The following is an 18,796-nucleotide window of genomic DNA, read 5'->3' as shown; positions in this document are numbered from 1 at the left end:
CTAAATCCCAGTGTTGGACCACTACAATGCACAAACTCCTGCTGAAAACTGTAGGCACCTAAACTCACCGCCTAAGTTATTGCAGTAAAAGTCTACTAGCTACCTATATTTTTGCCTCTGAGCATACCTCTAGTTATCGGATATCTATCTCCCACCTAAATGCCAGAGAGATTCATAAATCAGGGGAAGATGGGTGTTTGGCTGCCTAAATTGCATGCAGGGCCTCATCCTGTAGGCACCGTCTGAACAAGTCTACTGGATCTAACCCCTCAGGTGAGGTCACAGAAAACCTGTGTGTGTGTGTGTGTGTGTGTGTGTGTAGAAGGATGATAAATAATTAGAGTCATTGGAGCAGGGAGACTAGATCCTGCGTGACTGCTCTAACCACTAAGCTATAGCATCATTTTCATGCCTGTGTCCTCTCTTGCTCTCTCACTGGCACCAATGACTCTTTATGTGTCTACAATGCATCAGGTTCAGCAGGAGAGATTGAGGAACTCCCTGCATTAGAATCTCTCATAGCCCAGTGGGTAGGGCACTCACCTGAGAGGCAGCAATTCAAACCATCACCAAGAAAGGTTGCACTTTTGTTAAAAACCTCTCTGATAATCTTTCTATATACTTAGGATAATTAAGGTTTGTACCAAGCCTTTCACTGTAAATATGAAATGATCCGCAAATATTCTTGGAGTGAAGCCTCTCATTTTTCTGATTCCATTGCTATTGACATGTCATTGCTGCTGACAGTGCAAAAGTTCATCAGCTACTTGATTACAAATTCCCCGAGCACATACACTTTTATAAAATACATATTAATAGTTGAGCATTTTAAAATAAGGAAGTTTACTAAATTAATAAACTTGAATCCTCTGGGGTTATTTTTAATTTCCTATACAAAAAGAGCTGTTCAGTTTATGGACCAAGGAAAATGTTTGTTTGTTTTTTACTCCATCCCACCCCAATTTCAGGAGATGACAAAGGATAATTTCAAAAAGCCTGACATTTATTTGTTGTTTCTACTACTAAGTCCTTCATTCTAATCCTCAGTAGATCATAAACTCTAAATTATGCTTCCAGGCTTTTACAGCCAGATGGATCCTTGAAAATTGCAAATACTATTTGTCACTGATTCCAACTGTACCATCTTTTCTGAAATACCTCACAGTATTCTACCCAAATAACATCATATCCTAATAAAGGCCTTTGGGTTCCTCTGGCCACAAAAAGCTTTCTAATAGGGAAAAATAAAGTGAAAATGTTGTCACATTCTGGGGTGCAATTCAGGCCAGTCAGGAGTTCTGTCACTGCCTGTCCTGTAACCTTGGGTACCTCATGATGCTTTGCTGTTGTAGCTTCCAGTCTGGGACTCTCGCAACCCACCTACCAGCATGCAGGTCACAACATGAGTGCCTTTGTGCTGGGTCAGCAGCTCAGACTGCAACAGTCTGTCTACAGCCCCACTCTGGCTTCCATCAGCCTTGGTTACTATTTGCAGGGTGACCCCAATACATGCCTAGTCCTGAATTTTCCCAAAACCATGTGCTCTGCAATGCCCATCTCTCTCCTGGGCAGTTCAGAGAAATAATATGGTTGCGTTTTCCTCAAAAGACACACAAACACATCACAATTTATTAACTTAATTTGAGGTAAATATACCCTTGCTTTTAAACACAGAGCTGAGTTGATTTATGGTAAAAGTTAAATACATTTTATTAACAAAATGTACAAGTATTCAAGTATAAGAAATGAAGATAGAAAGAGTTAAGAGTAAAAAAAAAGTGTGTTTCTAGAAGTCTAAAACTTAATCTACCAAGATACAAGCTTTGGTCCAGATGGTTTCTCTCACCAGTCATTGTTCACAACCTTGGCTGATTTTTCTATCAATCAGGTCCTTCCACAAAAGAACAGGGTGATAGCTTCCCTTGTCATCTTAGGTGAAAGATTATTACCTAAGCAAGTTTCTCACCCATATTCAATTCCAGAGACTTTAAACTCCCTTGGTTTAAGAAACCATCTTTCTCAACTTGCAAGAGCTCTGGCCTCTTGTGTCTTTCTAGTGATGGATGCAAAAATGACTTCTATCCTGCTTATATCTTCCAAAGTTCAATGAACTTGTTTCCAGATGCAGGGTTACCTCATTTTCTTCTTCCCATCCTTTGGACTTCCCATCCCCCTCTGTGATTTCTGTGTTAATGGAGCTTCCATTGTTTCTGATACTACCAGACTTAATTTACATAGTAGACAGGCAGATAACTGTGACATTCTCGCCTGTCTGGGCAGACTGTACAGCCTAATATCAGTGAGTATCCATAATTCCTTACATAGTGTACATACATATGTTTCACAATTATATTAATCACCAGTATGTCATTAGCTTTCTGAAAAGTCCTCACTCTGTACACTCTCATAATACAGTAATATTGTGTACAATCAGTTGAATCAATTGCTTATCTCTTGAGGTTGAGGACACCCCCTTGCCCCTGTATTTATAGATCAATAAACCTTTGAAATGGATTCTTCTGAAAAGTAAAACCCAGACCAAGCTTCTCTCTCCTGCTGGGTGTAGATGCCATGTTGTCTTCTCTTCCACTTGTTAGTGTGGGGTTTGCTTCCACCCCTTGTTAGCTTGAGGGGTCTGTTTACTGCTTATATGTAAATTGAGGAAAACACATTTTTCCTTGTTTAGAATAGACTTGTTCAACAGCTCCTCCTGAAATGTCTGGCTTGGACACATTTTAATGATAATTCCAGTATATATTCATAACTGTTAATATCAATCACATGCATACATCATTCAAGAATACTAAAGATCAATGAGTTATTAGCTTTCAAATGGTTCCCCACAAGGCATATTTTGTACAAAGATTATTACAATAGTGTGTAGGGTGTAAATATAGGGGTGCTTAGTGTGACAAATGTCTTCATCTGTTGCAAAATAATGCACTGCTCCATCTCCCAGGTGAGGTGGTACACCTAGCTGTGTGGAAGGAATGGCATGGGACTGGGCTTCAAAAGAACAACAGCTGAAACCTTGAGATTGCCTAATAAAAGGGATATTCACAGCTCTCAATTCCTCTCTTCTGTTCCAAGCACTCCCATATCATGATGTTGTTTGCTCTTCCGGTAGTGGGATTGTTAGCTATGGTACTACATAGTCATTTATTCCCTCCAGACACCCTCTCAGTCCCTTTTCTGACAAATCCCCATGTGCTCCCCTCAATGCTGCTTAGTAGAGGGAACCATGTGAGTGAAAATACGACATCTAATATTTTCTGTGAATACTGGTAAATTGCCATCCAAATACCCAGCTAATTTGGATTTCCCAGGAACATGCAACACACTGGCCAACTCTTTAGGTGTTCAGCTGATCTCTGCTCTGTGGACTGTTACATCTTTTCAAGTGTATATTGTTATGCCACCCTCAAGTCACTGGCCAATACAGTTTAGCAATTTTTGGTGATCGGCCCAGTAGAGGGAAGTAGTATGTGTACACAGTCGATATTAATCTTAAGTTGGACAATACTTGCCCTTTGTCAGAGTTTGAATCCATTAGTCATGTACCAATTTGTGACAGATACATACTTCATGGTCCTCAATGTACTGCAGTCTTTCCCAAACTTCATGGTTGTAAACTGGAATGGAACTGTAGCCAAAATCACTGGTCCCTATCTCTTGGGTTGAATTATGAAATCCTTTGGGCTTCTCTACACTACTGTGTGGGGTCAATCTTAGATACTCAACTTCAGCTACATGAATAGCATAGCTGAAGTCGACATACTTAGATCTACTTACCACCGTGTCTTCACTTCAGTTGACACTCTCCTGTCTACTCTACTTGCGCTTCTCATTCTGGTGGAGTACCAGAGTCAACAGGAGAGTGCTCAGCCGTCGATTTATCACATTTATACTAGACATGATAAATTGACCCCGCTGGATCGATCGCTGCCCACCAATCTGGTGGGTTAGTCTACAGAAGCCCTTTGTTTGCAGCAGCATTAGGGCTCATGATACACACTTGGCCAGGTCAGACATTCTGTGCAGCGGACAGCAGAGGTATACATGTATCCTCATTAATACATTACAGGTACATTTTTCAAAATTACCTCAGTGAATTAGGAGCCTCATTGACTTTCAATGTGATTTAGGTACCTAAGTGCCTAAATCACCTTTCAAAGTGGGTCTTAGGGTCCATAGGTTCTCTGAAAATATTACCCTAGATCTGCTAAAGGCATACTGCCTAAACTAAATCTGTTTTGCTGTATACATGCTAAGTGTTATTTATTCATATAATTTTCTTAAACATGGCTGACAGCCTTACAAATTTTATTTAAGGATCTATAATTGTTCTCCAAGCAAAATATTAGAATTGTTGGGCTATGTTTTCTTTCTAATTAGGCCCCAAATCTGTAAACTTCCTTGGAGAAAATGGTGGAATAATTGCCTACAAGTTCTTAAAGCCTTGATTCAGCATACTGTTTAAGCACATGCATTACTTCAGTTGGACACCTCATGTGGTTAAAGGCGCACTCATGCTTAGGTACGTTGTTGAATCATGCCCTTTATTCTTAGGATTACAGAAATAATCATCCAAATAAACTAGCATTGTTACTACTATTTTTCATTCCCAATTCTAATCAATGTTGAGAAACTGTTAAAATAACATGAGTGCATGGCACTTACGCATACAATTATATTCACAATTTCATTTTTCTTCCGCCCTACTCATAATTACTACAACTATTACAACTGCTAGGTTGCACCATGAATAGCCTAAAACCTTATTATATATTGGCATTCTTACAACACTATTGAAAGATATCAGCCTGATCCAACGAAGCGTAAGACATCAAAGACAACTAAGATCAATAAAATCATTAATTGACACACCAGAACCATGAGAGAGAAATTATTAATTAATCTAAACGTACCTGGAACCCACATAGGAGGAACTTTCCCTCTCAAAGTATGAATACATCATCATTTCAATCACAGCTCTGTCAAACAAAGTTTTCTGCCCTTCCCATATTGAACTCCTGTAGTTTTTTCACAAAAAACCTGAGACTAATAGACAATGATTTCAAATTGACAGAATCATTTCTTCTGATGAGAAGAGTTCACAAAATCTGTAAGACCTTCTTGTCCTGTCTTGTTATTATGGCCTTAATTGTAATGTTTTCACAACAAGTTTGCAAACAATGGTTTTCCTCCTCTTCTGGAAGAACTGTTCAGATCATTTCCTTCGCTAAACATATGCTTAGCTGCCTCCTTGTATTTATATATATATATATGACGTGGGTGTGGGTGGGTGTTATATAAAGATTCACCGTACATTTCTCTTATTCTAAGAGTACATATTTATGGTCATAAGTTGCATGCCTAAGATATGCTTATTTTCAAACAACTGGATTTTTCATAGCATCATGGTATTTAAAAATAAATTGGGGTATGGATGTAATTTGAATGCTGAGTTCAGACTGCCTTCTGTTGCTACTGGCATTGCTTTATACTTTTGCCTTTCTTCTACCCATTTTGTCTTCCCCACAAGCAGTCCACAGCTTTAGCTGTAGAAAGGCATCTACAGGGCACTTATTGGTCCCAGAAATCAAACTGTGGAACACTTTTTTTGCCAACAGCATCTGGCTTTTTTGCTGGCACTTCTTTTGTGCTCCTTGGCCAGCTCTTCCTCTGGCTGCTGCAGAGCTGTCACCGGGACCGTTTTATGATTTGGCTGTTGTGCCTCTGACTGGCCTTTACTTTTGATTTGCTGCTTATTTAGTGAAGTTTGCCTGTTTTTATATTAGTACACAGTCCTGTGCAAGTTTTGTTCTTGGTCTGTCTTCAAAACACTTATGTGGTTAGGAAGGAGATTTCCAAAGTTACACTAAGGGTATGTCTTCACTATCCACCAGATTGGTGGGCAGCGATCGATCCAGCAGGGATTGATTTATCTCATGTAGTCTAGACGCGATAAATCGATCCCCAAGTGCTCTCCTGTCGACTCCTGTACTCCAGCACCATGAGAGGTGCAGGCAGAGTCAATGGGAGAGTGGCAGCAGTCGATTTACCACAGAGAAGACACCACGGTGAGTTAATCTAAGTACGTCGACTTCAGCTACGTTAGTCACATAGCTGAAGTTGCATAACTTAGATCGATTTCCCCCTCCCCCAGTGTAGACCATGGCTACAAGAAGCATTGTTTTGTTTTTATTTTGCAGTACTTCACATTCTCTTGCATGTCACTGGAAATACATGCTCTGCTACCTGTCATATTTCAGTATGTACCACCAGCTCCTCTAGGCGAAGTGCATCTCCCCTTCCCATCTCAATGATGTGTACTAAACAGTCACTAACATTTTGATGATTCTAGAGCACATTTTGTCATTCACTCAACAGTTGTCTGAAAGCACTGTGACGTCTTTACACAAACATAGTTATTTAGTAAAACACAACAATTAAACAAACAAGACACGGTATGGACTTTTTGCAAGTCAAGGTACCTTATTCACACTGGAAAAGTTTTCTTTTACATGGCCAACATACATGGTTGATAGGGATAACTTCTGAGAGCAACTTGATTTGAGGTTTCAGAGTAGCAGCCGTGTTAGTCTGTATCCGCAAAAAGAAAGGGAGGACTTGTGGCACCTTAGAGACTAACCAATTTATTTGAGAATAAGCTTTCATACAGCTCACGAAAGCTTATGCTCAAATAAATTTGTTAGTCTCTAAGGTGCCACTAGTACTCCTTTTCTTTTTGCGAATACAGACTAACACGGCTGCTATTCTGAAACCTCCTTTTATAATGTATTCTAACACTAATTAACATTAATACTAACAATTAACCTAATCAGATTTCTGCCACTTCCTTATTGGTTCTTTACATTACCATGATTTCAGTTATCATAGAATCATAGATCCTTTTCTTTTTGCTTTGAGGTGTATCTATGTGAATGTATAATCCTCCCTCAGAAATTATTCCCAGCCACCATAGGAAGATAAATTTAATCTTAAATATAAATATAATTATCTTAATTTCTCTTCGCAAAGCTGAGTTGGGCACAGGAAGTAAAATTAGTTATGAGCTCTCCTTTCATCTCTCCTGATCCTAAGAGCTTGGATACCGGAGAGCATCATCATAAGTATGCTAGAATAATCCCAGTCTGCTCTAAATTACATGGTCTGGAACAATCCGTAAGACACTGTTCTTCCAAAGCAGGATTGCTGAAACATATAGCAATGTAACCCCAATCCCATTCTGCTCCCTACATGGAGAGGAGTTGATTGAGTGAGTTGAAGCTTTGCTACTATACGTGAATACCCAGATACCCTTTTATACTTGTTTTATGCCCCCTTTGTGTCTCTTACTTTCTCTGGGCCAAGTATCTGACCCAGTGATTTCAAGGTCATGTTGCAATATATAGGTGGGAATGATGGAGACAAGTAAAGATTTGTGAATGGAAAGTGGTTTGGAGGCTGGGGTGAAAGAAGAGATCTGTCAGCCATCAGCACTGAAGCAGTAGTTGTAACTGGTGACACAAGCTAGAGAGATCTTAGTCTGAGAAAAGGAGAGGACTTTGGGACAGAGACAGAAGGTCAAGGGGTCAAAAAGCTAATCATGAAAAAGAAACACTGAGCAATCTGAGGTGTAAAAGAATAGGAAAGATCCAGAGTCATGGAAACTCAGGGAGGAGAAGAAGGAATATGCTGTATGAAAGCCAGAGGAAAAAAATGTAAAAGAATGGGAATAAAATAGATTTACGTTGGAAAGAAGAGTTGTTGACTCTTGCTGGACAATATCTGGACTGGAATATGTCAGAGAAAACTATAAGAAAGGAAAATGAGAGCTTAAACTAAACTACCTTACTACTTACCCAAGGAACTGAGGTGATAGAATGAAGGGAGTCTGGGATTGGTGTTTGGAGAAACAGATTAGGTCAACAAAGGTTTCTTTTCCCCCCAAGGTTGGAGATATATCATCATTTTTCAAGAGGCAGGTTAGAAGGAAAGGTATCGGAAGAAAGAGAGCAGATGAAGATGTGCAAGGGAGCAGAATAGCTGGAAGTTGATGATGAAATCGTAGGTTTCTGGGAGTGGATGAAGAGAAGAGCCAGAGGAAAGAGCTCATCTCTCCTATGTCAGTGAAGACACATGGCTAGGATTTCTTTGGTTGGACATGCCCTTTTCATTGTCACCACTTTCCTGTTTTGACATGTGCATCTAGAAGTAAGAACAACAATTTGAAACAAGTAATCAGCTATATTTCCTACCTGCTAGAATTTCAGTGGGCATTTCTTGATGATATTGCATCTGAATTGTGCTGAAATCAAGTACTGTCCTTCCCCCCACCCCCTTCTTCACAGTTGCAATTTTGAGTAGTATTTGGACCTGTTGGTCTCAGTTAGACCTCCTATGGGTTAAAATTTAAAACTAGAATAGACAGAGAAATAAGGTGGGTGAAAAAAGAGAGGATGGTAGAAAAAGTATGCGAGAGAGACTTTGTGATCTATTTATTTCTAATCCAAATCCTTTTATAATACATGTCTGTTGCAGATGAATCATCATAGAATCAATTTTGTTTGTTCTTTTGCCCTTCATTTAATAGTTTTTTTCTTAAAGAACATTGACTTTTTTCCAGAAAATCCTAGTAAAACATGAAGTTTAAACAAACAACTCCCCCAATAAAGAGAGAGAGAGAGAGAGAGAGAGAAAGAGAGAGAGAGAGAAGAATAAAAAACAAAAAACAGAACAGGCACTTTAAAAATGTCTCATTATAAATTAATGGAAAACCATCCATCATTGTTTGCCACAGATTAGATGTTTCATGCTTGGACAATGCCTAGGATATGCACAAAGAAGCAAAATTTAGAATAGAATTATGGGAATTTCTACTAACAGTATATTCTATTGAACCATGGAGAATGGGTAATAAGAAGTTCCACATAAAGGGACAGGATGTAGATCACCGTTCTCTTCACTGTAAAATACATATTGTTTTTCCTTTCACAAAAGGTTATTAATAAAAATGCAGATGTTACATTTTTAAAACAGCATAGACTTAATCAGTTTCAGAAGTTGCATGCATCTTTAACCAAGCAACTTTTAGCTATTCTACATATATCAAATGAACTGTGTTAATTTGAATGACAGTGAAGTCTGATATCTCAGTTAATTTATAGCAAAATACCTTTTTGAGCTTAAAAAAGATTCTAGCCTGTTTTGCTTAAATTACTGACAAAGAAGTTATTGCTCAATCAGATGAAAGAAAAAAAATAAAACATTTACAACAGAAATAAACAAAATCTTCACATTATTATTGATGTTTCTGACAATTCCTAGCACCCATAAGCTTAAAATGGGGTGGACAGATAGAGACCATTATATCATATACCACTTCTCCTTAGGGCCACATTCTGTTACCCTTACTTCACACTATTGCTTTACTTTTCAAGAAGTCCCATTGTATAACATTGCAATCTGTTTTCAAGCCAGGATATGGGACAGAAACAGATTTAGTGGCACTGATGGATGATCTCTTTCTGTTGATAGAGGACAGACATCTATTCTCTGGACTTCTCTGCAACATTTAATGCTGCTGACTGTGAGATACTGCAGTTCCACTTGAGATTGGTGATAGATGTCTGCAGGGAGGACTACAGGGAAAAGTCCACAGGTGAGCTGTCTGGTGGTGGAGGAGAAGTTTGCCATTACTCTTTGGACATGTCCCTCCACCAACAAACCTCTCACCTGAATAGTTCCACAAATATCAGTTCTATTTCTGGTCCTATTCCACATCTACATGAAACCTCTGAGATAACTGATGGTCATGTTCCAGTAGTATGCAGATGACATCCAGCTGTACTTATCCTTTGCCATGTACGACTACACTATTATCTTCAAGATGTCTCGGTCCTTGGATAAGATCAGCTCACAGATGAAGAATACCTGATTGAAGCTCAGCCTAAGCAAGAGAAAGATGATGCTGGTGGGAAGAGAAAAATGAATTAAGGAGTTTGGAGCCACAATGTCATCTGTTGGTTTGATTTAAGCTACATATCCACGGTATGTCAATTTAGTACATAATTTTGGAGTCCTCCTGAAATCCATGCTGACATTAAGCTCTCACGTGACACATCTGGAGTAATGCTTTTGACCATCTCCAGTTGCCTAGCAGTCTTTGTCTCAACCTGTCCTCAGCGATAGATGCCTTTCTCACATTCTGACTGGGCTATAATACCCTGAGGGAATGCAATATTTGGGCTTGAAGCCCTCAGCCCTTAGGAATCTTATTAGCACTATGTGCTACAGTGATCACATCAAACCTGCCCTCCACTTTGTACACAGGCTTTCCACAGAATCAAGTTCAAGGTCTCTGGTTTTTATATTGCAGGCATCCAATGGTCTGCACCCAGGATATTTAAAAGATCATATAAAACCCTAGGATGAAATCTCTGATGGACAACTCTACTCCATGGATTGTCTGAAACTTTGGAATGAACTCCTACAATATTTAAAGACTCTCACAAGCCTTTTCAACTTCTTTTTCAAGTGCAAGGTGCACTTTTTTTGTCCTTGCCTTCTTTAACATAAACACATAGTAGTATGCACATATTTAAAGAAAAATAGTACCAATACGAAACATTATACTAAAGAACAAATTTCCTCCATGGGTAGAGAATGAGAGAGAAAATTAACCCATGTTACAAGATTTTTCTCTCATTAATTGACGTACTAGCAGAAGACGTTCAGATACAAAGGAGATGAAGGCAGAATATAAAACTATATAGAATAGTTTTATATTATGCTAATTCTTATGCTAATTCCACAAGACTATTAGCATAAGGAAGGGTTGTCTTTATACTGATGTGGAAAAAAGGCTTTTTATAAAAAAATGATAAAGAAAAAAATGAACATGTTTTTTGTGAGGCATATTGTACCAGTATTGGACTTTTGATTTTCCAGTTAAAGTCTAAAACTGGAAAAAAAAATAGAAGAGCATAACTGTGCTTTTCAAAAATATACACATTACTGTACTTCAGAAATTGTTTCTCTGGAATATATAAATGTGAAATCAATGTACATGATTAAAAAATCAACAATCTTCTTCACTACTAGTTAATTGAAATTTAGTTTATAGTCTTCTTGTTTTCAGCTGAGATTAAAATTGTTCTATTTTGTTAGATCAATAAAACTATGATAGAAAAGTTTATCTAGACTGCTATTCCAAATAATGAACTACTAGAGATCTCTGTAAAACAATGCTTTCCCCCCATGAGTATGAAAACAGGCAAGTACAAAATCTGAAATTATTATATTTTCTTCCACTATAAGGTGGATAGAAAGCTGGCTAGATTGTCAGGGTCAACGGGTAGTGATCAACGGCTCAATGTCTAGCTGGCAGCTGGTATCAAGCGGAGTGCCTCAGGGATTGGTCCTGGGGCCAGTTTTGTTCAACATCTTTATTAATGATCTGGATGATGGGATTAATTGCCCCCTCAGCAAGTTCTCAGATGACACTAAAATGGGGGGAAAGGTAGATATGCTGGAGGGTAGGAGTAGGATCCAGAGTGAACTAGACAAATTGGAGGATTGGCCCAAAAGAAATCTGATGAAATTCAACAAGGACAAGTGCAGAGTCCTGCATTTAGGAAGGAAGAAAACCAAGCACCGCTACAGGCTGGGGACCGACTGGCTAAGCAGCAGTTCTGCAGAAAAGGACCTGGGGATTACAGTGGACAAAAGCTGGCTATGAGTCAGCAGTGTGCCCTTGTTGCCAAGAAGACCAACAACATATTGGGCTGTATTAGTAGGAGCATTGCCAGCAGATCAAGGGAAGTGATTATTCCCCTCTATTCGGCACTGGTGAGGCCACACCTGGAATATTGTGTCCAGTTTTGGTCCCCCCGCTACAGAAGGGGTGTGGACAAATTGGAGAGAGTCCAGTGGAGGCCAACAAAAATGATTAGGGGGCTGGGGCACATGACTTATGAGGAGAGGCTGAGGGAACTGGGGTTATTTAGTCTGCAGAAGAGTGAGGGGGGATTTGATATCAGCCTTCAACTACCTGAAGGGGGGTTCCAAAGAGGATGGAGCCAGGCTGTTCTCAGTGGTGGCAGATGACAGAACAAGAAGCAATGGTCTCAAGTTGCAGTGGGGGAGGTCTAGGCTGAATATTAGGAAACACTATTTCACTAGGAGGGTAGTGAAGCCCTGGAATGGGTTACCTAAGGAGGTGGTGGAATCTCCTTCCTTTGAGGTTTTTAAGGTCTGGCTTGACAAAGCCCTGGCTGGGATGATTTAGTTGGTGTTGGTCCTACTTTGAGCAGGGGATTGGACTAGATGACCACCTGAGGTCTCTTCCAACCCTAATATTTTATAATTCTAAATATCACTTTTTGTATTTTCATGTATGTCCATTAGGTTTGCTCCTTCCATATCCAGAAGGGGCAGTCTTCATAGGTGTGCTTATTGAAATAATTCAGTAAGACAGCCTGAGTAGAAAGTATGAATGTATTACAGTAGGTATCAAAGTTTTGATGTAGCCATGTTGGTCCCAGGATATTAAAGAGATAAGGTGGATATGGTGATATCTTTTATTGGTCAACATCTTTTTGGTGAAAGAAACAAGCTTTCAATCTTACACATAGCTGACCTGAAGAGGAGCTCTGTATCAGCTCAGAACTTGTCTCTGTCACTAACAGAAGCTGGTCCATTAAAAGATATTCCCTCACCCACCTTGTCTATCTAGTAGGTAACAAAGACAGATGAAGACATAACTGACTCTTGGATACCAATTGATTTTTTTTTTATTATTTAGTTAGTTAGTTAGTTTTTAGCTGAAATATCAAGTTATGAGGAGAAAGCTATTTTTGAAAATGTTGGTTATCACAGAGTGGCTTGATGAATTGTAGTTTGTAAGAGAACTATAAAAGGGAAATCTGCTTCATCTTGTGGTTCTAACATTCGTATAGCGTGTTAGACATCTTGTTGCACATTGTAAAATACTGATGTTAATTGGTGTTATAAGTACTTACTGTTGCTCTTTACCTTCTGTTTATATGACCTATAGTTGTGGCACTTTTCTGTCAAATATCTCATTCTTCTTCTTTAACTCCCCTTTCCTGCCTGTATAAAACTTGAAAAATTTCCTCAGGCCCTAAAAAACTCAGTTAACGCTGAAGGTTTGTAAAGGTGGATCCGAATCAGTGATTGGCTTGTGCAAAAGTCAGCTTATATCAGTGGTTCTCAAACTTTTTTTACTGGTGATCCTTTTCACATTGCAAGTCTCTGAATGTGACCCCCTCCTTATAAATTAAAAACACTTAAATATATTTAACACCGTTATAAATGTTGGAGGCAAAGCGGGGTTGGGGTGGAGGCTGACAGCTTGTGACCCCCCAAGTAATAACCTCATGACCCCCTGAAGGGTTCTGACCCCCAGTTTGAGAACCCCTGGCTTATATATTATGTATGAATGTGAGAAGGAGAAAAACTTCTACCTTTCTTTTTGAAGAGTTTTGTGAGTTATTTCCTCAGCTTTGCATTTTCAAAGGTACCTTCAGGAGTTAGAAGACCAACTCCCATTATCCTTTAAAGAGATTTGGGTACGTAAATCCTTTGGGCTCCTTTGAAAATCCTGGTTTCAGAGTAGCAGCCATGTTAGTCTGTATCAGTGTCAAGGTTCCTCCCCCACTCTGAACTCTAGGGTACAGATGTGGGGACCTGCATGAAAAACCTCCTAAGCTTATCTTTACCAGCTTAGGTCAAAACTTCCCCAAGGTAACAAATATTACCCCCGTTATCCTTGGAATGGCCGCTACCACCACCAAACTAATACTGGTTACTGGGGAAGAGCTGTTTGGACGCGTCCTTCCCCCCAAAATACTTCCCAAAACCTTGCACCCCACTTCCTGGACAAGGTTTGGTAAAAAGCCTCACCAATTTGCCTAGGTGACTACAGACCCAGACCCTTGGATCTTAAGAACAATGAACAATCCTCCCAACACTTGCACTCCCCCTTTCCTGGGAAATGTTGGATAAAAAGCCTCACCAATTTGCATAGGTGACCACAGACCCAAACCCTTGGATCTGAGAACAATGAAAAAGCATTCAGTGTTTTACAAGAAGACTTTTAATAAAAAATAGAAGTAAATAGAAATAAAGAAATCCCCCCTGTAAAATCAGGATGGTATATATCTTACAGGGTAATTAGATTCAAAAACATAGAGAACCCCTCTAGGCAAAACCTTAAGTTACAAAAAAGATACACAGACAGAAATAGTTATTCTATTCAGCACAATTTTTTTCTCAGCCATTTAAAGAAATCATAATCTAACACATACCTAGCTAGATTACTTACTAAAAGTTCTAAGACTCCATTCCTGTTCTGTCCCCGGCCAAGACTACAGACAGACCCTTTGTTACTCTCCCTCCTCCCAGCTTTTGAAAGTATCTTGTCTCCTCATTGGTCATTTTGGTCAGGTGCCAGCGAGGTTACCTTTAGCTTCTTAACCCTTTACAGGTGAGAGGAGCTTTCCCCTGGCCAGGAGGGATTTCAAAGGGGTTTACCCTTCCCTTTATATTTATGACAATCAGCAACAAAAAAAAAGAGTATTTGTGGCACCTTAGAGACTAACAAATTTATTTGAGCATAAGCTTTCGTGAGCTACAGCTTTCATAAGTGAGCTGTAGCTCACGAAAGCTTATGCTCAAATAAATTTGTTAGTCTCTAAGGTGCCACAAGTAATCCTTTTCTTGTTGAAAATCCTAGAATTCAAAACTACAGCCGAGATACTTGTCCATATCTTGACTGATCCCGCAGTTAAGATTTGTTGTGTACATTAAGCCACCAACCATTGTCAAAACAAATGCTTGAATAATGCTCTAGAAATAGCTATCTATGATATAAAAATTATTAGAATCACCTAATCATATTATATCCTGATGACATGCTATGTTCTCTACCAAGCTCCATATTTGGATTATCAATATTCAAAATCAGCTAAGTAGGCTTGGACAGTTACCACCAAATGAAAGTTTTTCTCCCTAAATTTTCTTTATGTCCATATTTTTTCCAGAAGCTTTGTTTCTTCACCTGCACATCTCATTCTTCTTTTGGGTATATTCAATATATGTCAGTATGTATAATTTCCAGTTCAGTCATGGCTTCCTAATCTCTTTTTCTGTCATGTAACATTCAACTGTGCAGTCTCTGGATACTGATCCATTCACATGAATTGAATATTGACTTTTGAAAGCATGACCCAGGTTAAGTCTCTGGGGCAGGAAATAAAGTCCAAGCTGTTACCAGCGCTTCAGAGTGACACCTTTATTACACTAATAACTTTCCACTTCAATGAATAAGTGCAAGGCTTGGAATTTTTCATTTTTTTATTGGTCCAATGAACCCATCACAGAAAATCACAACCCTGGAAATTATAATATGTATAAATGTCTTTTTATCTTATTTCTCTGTAAGTATAAAACAGGCTCAAAAAGCAAACACAGACATAGTCTTGGGGTTTTTTGTGTTTTTTTTTTAAATAAAGTATGCCCTCAAGGGACTTGTTCAATAGACTTTGAATCCCTGGTAAGCAGCATTTTGTATTAAAAATGCACTGTTGTGGCCTGTTCATGTTTATGGTACTTGTATTCTTTTTCTAAAATGATGGTTTTGGGATTTTTTTATTATTTTTAAGATTCTATTGAAAAGAAAACATTGAACACATTAAGATATTGTTCCTAATAGTCTTTATAACAGGTAACATTGCAAACAACAAGTACAAGAAGCACCCAGAAGGATTTTTTTAAAATGATCTTCCATTTATTTTCATAATTTCTAGTATATTTATAGACTCCGCTTAGTATCTAAAATAAGATTACTATGAGGGGGAGATGGAGGAATCAAACTGTATTTCCTCACCTGAGTCATATGATCTGTGTCAGGGTGACAAAGCTCAATTCCTCTGTCACAGTTGTGCCTCATCCTTTATCTGAAGAGACAGTTGCTAGGTTAGCATAGTTCAGTGTCTGTGCCTATTCAATCTTGATTCTTTCTGCCATTTACAATGGTGTTTCCTTTTAGTGATGTAGATACTTACCAGTTAGAAGGAGACAACTAATACATTTCAAATAGATCAGTCACCAGCCATCAAATGAATGATTTTTAGTCGCTAGCAGGTTGGGGCCAAATCCTGAATGTTTTACACAAGCAGATAAGTTAACGTCTCTCTCAGGATCATGCCTCAAGATCAGGATTAAATTGCATTTAGATTAATGATCTAGGCTCTGTATCACATTATCACTGCACTGAGCCATAAAGTCTTTCACAGTCTTATACATTTTAAGTTTTGGATTTCTCTCCTAAACTTTTGATGCACCTTAAGAGTTTGAATAATTTGTTCATATGACATTTCTGCCAATATGCTTAAAACCAAAAAGCAGCTTTTCAGAGCATAAAAATATGTTTCCTCCCCCTAAAACAGTAATGTGTGCATTGCAGCCGAACTGGAGCTAAAAGTTAAGCTGACATATAGCTTGCTGTCTTACTGAATGTGTGATTGCCTGAACTCAATGCCTCAAAGGGAAGATGAAGGAAGAAATATACAGTAGAACAAGCAAATATCATATTATCTATTTGTGCTCATAAACATTTTTCCCCCTGTATCATATAATTGAGTATACAGAATTGTGCCTTTTGGTTGTTGCTATTGTAGAATGAATGAGTGGGGGATTATGGGAGCAGAACTGTATAGAGAACAGAAAATAAATCCTAGAAAATGAGGAAAGCACCAATGCAGAAAGCTTTGAACCAATTAAACTTGAAGGGAATGAAAACTACATGAGCCCTCTGAAGATTTCTGTATAAAATCAAGCAAGCAGGAGGTGCATTTATACACTGTTATAATAGCATGAATACTGTCTCTTTATCTTTCTCTCCAGTTAGGTACCTATCAAATCCCTTTTCCCTCACATGGGGTCAATATCTTTTTTATCTCCAGTTTTGAGAAAAAAAACGCATAGGTTGGGTACACTTGTGTTTACAGAGTTTTCTTTTTGTTTGTTTGTTTTTTTTAATGTGGCTCTTTGTATTATTAGTGTAGAATGGGAAAAGGGTTGATTATTCTGACTTCTAATTCAGGAAGCTTGGAAAATAGATAATGGGTGGCTCAGAACTATCTGCTCAGAATGAGAAAATACAAATTGCTATTGTAACTTGAGCATATGGCAGGCATCCATTTTAAATGTACAGCTTAAATTACACGAAAGGATACCAGAACAAACAGAGAAAAAAAATCAAGCAATTGTAAATAGATGCCTCCGTAAAATAGTAGAGTTGGAAATGTGCAAGGGTATACTCTTATAGATTTGTTTATTATTTTGCACGTTTCATTTTTATGCATGTTCAGGAAACCTATACTTTTGTTATAATACTACTCTGGAACATACCTGAAGCTAGAAGGAATAAGCAGGTGTGCTTATTTACATGAAACCATTTTTCCTAGGCCTACAGACATGAAATGATTCTTATCTATAGTTAAATCCCCATCAACTTGGAGAAGGCTGTCCAGTTCCACTGTAGTTAAGGTTGCCTCTGGACATCTGTTTAAATATGGATCTTTCTCAGTTCTCTAAAATCAACATACTTAGTTGGAATACTTAAAAACTTGGTGTACCTCAGGAGTATGCAGGGAAGATTTAGGGCCCCAAACCTGGAGTCATTTGAGCACAAGGTTCCAGAGAGATGAGCCTAGAAAAAAAATAGTCTTTAAAAAAAAACCAAAATCTACAAAGTGTTTTTTGTTTTTGCCTTAGTTCCCCTCCCCCAACCCTGAACTAGAGATCAAACTATTGATGTGATGCAGGTCAAAATGTTCTCAATCTGTTGAGTGTACCCAAAGTATTGGATGGCACCACTAAATCTTTGAGGGGATACAAACTGAGAACAATTATTAAGAAAAAAATGTACTTTTTTTTACACTGTGCATGTGCCAATATAGAGAAATGGCTAAAGGGTTTCCATTCCTGACATTTCATATTTTTTTAATTCTAATTTTGCAAGTGCTCTTAAAATCAAAGAGTTATTCAGGTTGCTTAAAAATTTTGTGTGCCTCATGATGCTATATGGTAATATTACTGATCCAAATTTGGTGTCATTTGACTAAGGGGTTCTGGAGTTAGAGGCCCTCCCAAAATGGTGTCCTCCTGCTACTTTGTACTGTTGAATGGAGAGGAACAAATGACAGGATGAATCACAGACCTCTTGATGGCTGTGAACTCACCCTTCAATTAACCCAACTAAAGATAAGTTGTTGACAAGCCCCCACCTAAGACAAAATGAGTTTTGAACTGAGTAGCAGGAGGTTGTGCAATTTGCGAGTCATGGATGATAATTTCATATTGGGGGTGACGTAATCAAAGTATTTATGAGGAAAACAATAGACATGTGAATGTTTCCTGAGAGGGGAAAGAGATATTAGGGGACAGAGGAATAGGGTAATAGAAGAGAGAGGAGCTCGGGGTGCAGCAAGGGGAAGAGGTTAATGGAAGGGGGTAAATGGGGATGGATGCTAAGGGAGGTGAGAGAAGTTGGGAGCTCCATGCACAGCACCTCCTCCGGCTCTGCCAGTGCACCCTAAGCTGCTGTATCTCTAGCCTGTGCACCCCAAAGTTCTGCCTGTGTACCCGAACCTCCCCGTACTCCCCAGCTCTGACTGCTCATTCTAATTCTTTTGCACCCCCTGCTGCACCAGTATAACCTAACCCCTGCACGCCACCCCTGCAACTTCCAACACTGCCAGTG

At 38.8% G+C, this 18,796-nt stretch overlaps 1 protein-coding gene across 1 annotated transcript in view; it reads left to right on the top strand.

Annotated features, from left to right (window-relative positions):
- EYS (eyes shut homolog) overlaps positions 1-18,796 on the top strand; it is a 1,492,075-nt gene that overhangs the window by 579,059 nt on the left and 894,220 nt on the right. The window lies entirely within an intron of this gene.

This window comes from Lepidochelys olivacea (assembly GCF_965140295.1).
Source record: "Lepidochelys olivacea isolate rLepOli2 genome assembly, chromosome: 3".
In the NCBI taxonomy this organism is placed as follows: Eukaryota; Metazoa; Chordata; order Testudines; family Cheloniidae; genus Lepidochelys; species Lepidochelys olivacea.
Note: the sequence above shows the minus strand (reverse complement) of the source record. Positions and strands in the feature narration are given on the sequence as shown.